Raw genomic sequence first — 6,000 nt, 5'->3', positions numbered from 1 at the left:
GTGTGTGTGTGTGTGTGTGTGTGTGTGTGTGTGTGTGTGTGTGTGTGTGTGTGTGTGAATTAGATGGCCTATTAAGGTTCCTTTTGGCTTTAAAATCTATGAAACTTGGGGACAGCTAGGGTAGCACAGTAGACAGAGTATAGGCCTCGAGATGAGAGGTCCTGGGCTCAAATCTGGCCTCAGATACTTCTTGGCTGTGGGATCCAGTGTGACCTTAACTCCCATTTCCTAGTCCTTAACTCTCTTTTGCCTTGGAAATGATATTTAGTATGGTTCTAAGAAAATTCTAAGAAAAAGAAGGCAAGGGTTTATAAATAAATGAAATCTATGAAATTGCCTCCAGGTATACCCCTAAATAAATAACAGGGTCCCTAGAGAAGCTTAATTCATTGTAGGTTACCTAGAGTTCTCCTTTTTGTCCTAAATGAAATAACTCTCAAGTAAAACAAACTCCAATTCACCAAACTATATTCATTAGCAGGTAATTCTCATATAATTATGTTATATGCTCCCTATTATAAGGGGAACTAGATGGCTCAGTGGATATATAGTGCTGGGCCTGGAGTCAGGAAGCCCCGAGTTCAAAATTGGCCTTAGACACTTTCTAGCTATGTGACCCAGGGCCAATCCCTTAGCTGTGTTTGCCTTATTCACTGGAGAAGAAAATGGCAAACTGCTCCAGGATCTTTATCAAGAAAAAGTCATGAAAGGCATGGCCCGCAGAGTCACAGAGAGTTGAACACAACCGAGAGGCACAAATGCTGTTATGATAGACTTTTTCTTACTAGTGGTAGAATGCTCTATCGGGGAGATCATAGCTCTGCCCAACCTGCAGGGACTCTGTAGAACATCAATGATTACAGCCCAGGAAAGAAAGTAGACAAGCAAGATCAAGAATCCTAGAATTCTCTCTAGGGTGTGTGTAGGATGAGATTCATTGTGTAATTCTCAGAGTATTATTTGGCTTATAACCCCAATTTTCAAGACCCTCTGAGTATAATTCCTTAGATTAAAACTAACTCCCCGCTCCCCAAACCCCATAAAATTTTTTTTTCCTGACCCATTTTCAAAAACCTTGAGAAGCTTATTTGTATCCTGGGAAGAAAGTCAACTACCAGATAAGAAGGAACAGAGTTTCAATTGTATCTTTATTGTCCCCAAGCTAAAAATCCCAGGATAGTCACAGGTTTTTTGATCATGGGGTTATTTAGGAGTATATAATGTTGAAAATCACATGCTCAAGACTTGAAATGTCACAGCTCCCCTTCTGAGGAATTAAGACAGAAGGAAAGAGGAGAATCTTGAGTGAGGATTATTATAAAAGTGTGTGATTGTATGTAGAAGAGAACGTTTTTGCCTGCAACAAGTAGCTTATGTGGACAGAATCCCTTTTCCTTCCCTTTCCCTCCTCCCCTTACCCCCCCAAGTCCTGTTTTCTCTGAATCAAGGTGCTTTTTTCTCTGCCAGCATCTTATCAAGTATCCTGTCTGCTCATCAGAGTGAATTCTAAGGGTACAAAACCCACCAAAATTCCATTCCACACAGGTGGAAAAGAGACCTCAAACTATTCCATTGTTAAATGCAGCATCAGACCTAATGGTTGGAGCAGGTCTTGTAATCTCTCAGGAAACTTACCATTCCCAGAGCCTTTGATTTGATTAGATTTTAATAACTTTGATCCCATCACTCCACCCAGATTCCACTTAATCACACCTAGAGCCTCTGATCTCACCAAATGTCAGTCACTCCTAAACCCAGTCTTATTCTTCCCCCTTACAGGGGATCTCCCTGACACTTTCCCGTTTGTACCTGACTCAAAACTGCAGTTCCTCCACCCTTATTAAAGCTCTTAATTGCTATTGTGGTAGCCCTCAATTTTTTCATGTTGATACTATTATCCCTTGAAGGACATCCCTTACATCACTTGACTATGACCTGCTCTTTAGTCAGCTATCTATTATTGTTTCTAGGTTTTCTACAGGGATCTGCAGGCACTGGTGAGGCTAGAGAAGATTTCTGCTCTCTTGTAAATTAACAAACTGGTATTCTCATTTAGCAACTTCCCTCTTGGAAGTTTGACTTCTGTGATTCAATCTCTCAGAGCTCTGGGTGGGCTGATAAAATCAAGGCTCTGAGTCCAGGGAATGGAGCATCACACCCTGGAATCTAATGAGATCTCACCAGAATGAGGCCAGCTGCTCACTTTCATTATCATGTTTGACAAGTACAATCAAAATTTAAAAGTTTTAGGATAATGAGAAAAACACTAAGCAGGACACAAATGTAAACTGAGTGGTAATATAATAGCTGTTCAGAATTCACTAGAGGATCACAAACTATTCTTAATATGCCTCCCTATATAGTCAATACAATTTGTCAATAGAGTTAAGGGGCTGCCTATGTACCATCTACCCCAAGGACTTGTCCCTACCAGTCTATCAAAGTGCCTGAATTATCATTCTCAGAATAAAAATTCTTAGGGGTTTCCTGGCATGTTTGTGTACATCCTCTCTTTTTAAATTTAATGAATGAATTTTTTTTCAGTTATAGATAAAAACAATTTCTGAACATTTTTTTCTGACATTTTAGGATTCAGATTTCACCCTCCTGCTTCACTCCCTTTCCCCCACTCCCCAGATAGTAAACAGTCTGATATAGATTTTATCAGTGCTTTCATGTAGTATTTATTGTCATATTCCCTATGGCATGATTGAAGACACATATCATATGTATACATTCTAAATGGTATGAGGCATTATGTTATCTAGTCTTGCTAATATTAGCCAAAACAGTAGGAAAGTAAAATCATTTTATCCTAAATCTTTCAATACCTCCCACTTCCCCCTATATGGAGTGAGAAATTAGTGTGTTATTCTCAAGGTAATAATTATTAATATCTAAGTTAGTAAAACTGATCTCTCCCTCCCCCCCCAAATCAAGCTCCCTTCAAGACAAGATTACTCCACCCCCTACCCTTCTCCTTATAGGACAGACTTCGGGGAATTCCAGAACTTGACCTCTACTAGACCCTTTTGTCTTGGGAGTTTTTTTCAGGAGATCAAGTCCTTATGGCTGGAATGATTCTTGTGTACCCACTGTAAAACACCCAGCCTCCCCCAGGCAATGGAGTCTTGAATTCCTCCTTTCTTTGTATAATATTCCTGCTCTTTATTTCTGGATTAAAACCTCTATCTCCAACCACAGTAAAAATGTTTTAATCCCTTCTAGGAGGCTTGATTGTATCAGGATTCTCCTATAAATAAGGGATTTCTCTGTTAATTTTTGGGCAGTTGTCTTATGTCAGTGACTTAAAGTGGTATCCCCCATTTCTCTCAATAAAGTATCACATTTTAAGTGATAGTTTCCCTGGTAATATTTTTGAAGAGTAGTTAAAGAGTACCTTGAAATTTTTGAGGTCCCCATAAATTTCCATTTCATACACCCCAATCCCAGATGATTCCTGTGTGGAGTGAGAAATCAATATGCTATTCTCAAGTTACTAATAACTATTAATATCTAAATGTAAGTGGGTCTGTCTGGGAATTGCCCTAGGCCAGAGTCCCAGACTGATGGTCTTAGATTCTGAAGTACAAAATCTTAAGTACTAATCTGGAGTACCCTTTTGTCTTTAGAAGACTCTTCTATTGTATCTTTATATTTGTATTGTATCTTCCAGGAGGTCAAGCCCAATGGCAATCTAGTCCCACTACTCCCATCTTTGTATGTCTCCAACTTCCTGATCATTTCTTTAAAATATTGATTTGCTTGAATGTATTCACTTGAAGCTATTCTCCAATTTCTTGAAGACTTATTTAGCTTGAATGTGTTCATTGTAAAGCCATTGGGACAGGTCTCGAACTATTGTGAAAATGCTATAATCCCTTCTGGGAGACCTGGTTGCATCAGGAATTTCCTATAAGAGATTTTTCTGTGAATTTTTGGGCATTTTGTCTTGGGTTAATAACTTGAGGCAGGGCCCCCAGCCAGAAGTGACTCTTCTTGTCTCCAGAAGCCTCTCCCACTGTATCACACACTCCTTTTGCCCACAGCTCTAATGAGTCACTTGGCTTGGGCTTGGCCCCACCTGACTGGGATGGTCTTTTATCCCTCAATGTTATTCCTATCTGGAACTGGGAATTTTCCTTTGTTACCATTGTAAAGCCAATCAACTATCCCTCTAGTCCTCAGTCCCAAGTTCTCCTAGAAAGGTATTTCAGCTTCCCAACATTAGCAGCTCCTTGGAATTGTCCAATCTAGACAGTTGCCTCTGCTTGGAGGTCTAACTCAGCACTTGTACCCTTTTCCTTAATTAAAAACTGGTTTTTCTGAATATTTAATAGTTGTGGTTTTTTTTATAGTTAACAGATGATAAGATGGAGAATCATAAGAAAAGGCCAAAGTTCTGGATGAGTTTAAAAACAGGAAGTGCTTGCAGCTGGCAGCATCAGATTCCAGGAATCCCAGATTTGGTGGCACTGGTGATGGACCTTGAGGGGGTAAGAATTATTTCGAAAGCTGGAGAAACAAGGAAGGAAGAGGTTGGAATTCCAGGCAAAGGGAATTGGGGTAGAGCAAAGACAGGCATTTTTGGGGAGTAGAAAATAAAACAGGAATCCAGAAAGACAGAGGGATCCCCTGGACCAGGGCACAGTATATTAGACCCCTGGGCAAGCAGGGGTAGAAAAGGGGCTGAAAGAAGGCTGAGGGGTGAAAGCCTAGGAAAGGGGAGGACAGCAAAGACAACCTTTAAATCTGCTCAGGGGACGGCCTTAATCACTGTCAAAAAAAAAGTTTTATTGAAATGAGGGTGGCAACTTTGCTCTAAGCCTGTCCATCAAAAGACTCCCTTTGGTCAGTTGATGGAACAGTGCTGGTCTTTTGCTGTCAGGGCTGGTCTTTGGAAAAATTATAAAAGTGAGCAGAGGTGGTAGCTAGGTGGCTCAGTAGATAAGAGAGCCAGGCCTTGAGATGGGAGGTCCTGAGGTCAAATAAAGCCTCAAGACACTTCCTAGGGGGCAGCTGGGTAGCTCAGTGAATTTAGAGACAGGAGGTCCTAGGTTCAAATCCGGCCTCAGACACTTCCCAGCTGTGTGACCCTGGGCAAGTCACTTGACCCCCATTGCCCACCCTTACCACTCTTCCACCTAGGAGCCAATACAAAGAAGTTAAAGGTTTAAAAATATAAAAAAAAAGTTTTTTTAAAAGACACTTCCTAGCTATGTGATCTTGGGCAAGTCACTTAACTCCAACTACCTGGCCCTTTCCACTCTTCTATCATTATCAGTTCTAAGACAGAAGGTGAGAGTTTAAAAAAAAAGAGTGAGCAGAGATTGTGGAGGCATATTCCTATCTCATTTTTGAGTGAGTGCTTCCTTCTTCGGGCTCCCCAGGCCCAACAGCAGGCCCAACAGGGTGGCTCCCTACTCCCGTTCCAGCAGCAACTTGGTCCTGGCCTGCTGTTCTGGGTGAGGTGCATTCTGTGAGCTGCTCTGTGTCTAAGGGATCAGGAAGAAGGATGAGATACTGGAGTGCTGGTGAAGCTGGATCTCTGGGGTCCTTTATCTGAGGTTTCAGAAAGAATGGCATTGATAAACTGAGGGATAAGACTGGGAAAGTGTGGTCTGCACTTTATTAGGAGACTTCACTTCACTATCTTCCAGACTGCACCTAGCCACAATGGAGTCTAGATTGGTTTGGGCTGTCAGCTTAGCTCTGTGTGTCAGTGGGAGAAAGGCAGAGATTAAACTTTGTGGAATATAGTCTATCTGTCCTGTCTCCTCTTCATGCATGCAGGAACTAGATGGTACAGTTAGAGTGCTGTACCTGAAGTCAGAACTGCCTGAGATCAAATGCAGCCTTAGTCACTTAACTTCTGTTTGCCTTAATTTCCTTTTTTGTAAAATGGGATGTCACCTACATGTTGTTGTGAGGAAAAAATGAGACATTTGTAAAGTGCTTTGTAAACCTTAAGGGGCTATATAAATGCTATTATTATTATTA

At 41.1% G+C, this 6,000-nt stretch overlaps 1 protein-coding gene across 1 annotated transcript in view; it reads right to left on the bottom strand.

Annotated features, from left to right (window-relative positions):
- Positions 1 to 6,000, bottom strand: part of TEX14 (testis expressed 14, intercellular bridge forming factor) — a 141,227-nt gene that overhangs the window by 91,299 nt on the left and 43,928 nt on the right. The window lies entirely within an intron of this gene.

This window comes from Gracilinanus agilis, chromosome 4, assembly GCF_016433145.1.
Source record: "Gracilinanus agilis isolate LMUSP501 chromosome 4, AgileGrace, whole genome shotgun sequence".
NCBI lineage: Eukaryota > Metazoa > Chordata > Mammalia > Didelphimorphia > Didelphidae > Gracilinanus > Gracilinanus agilis.
This window is presented reverse-complemented; position numbering and strand designations above follow the sequence as displayed.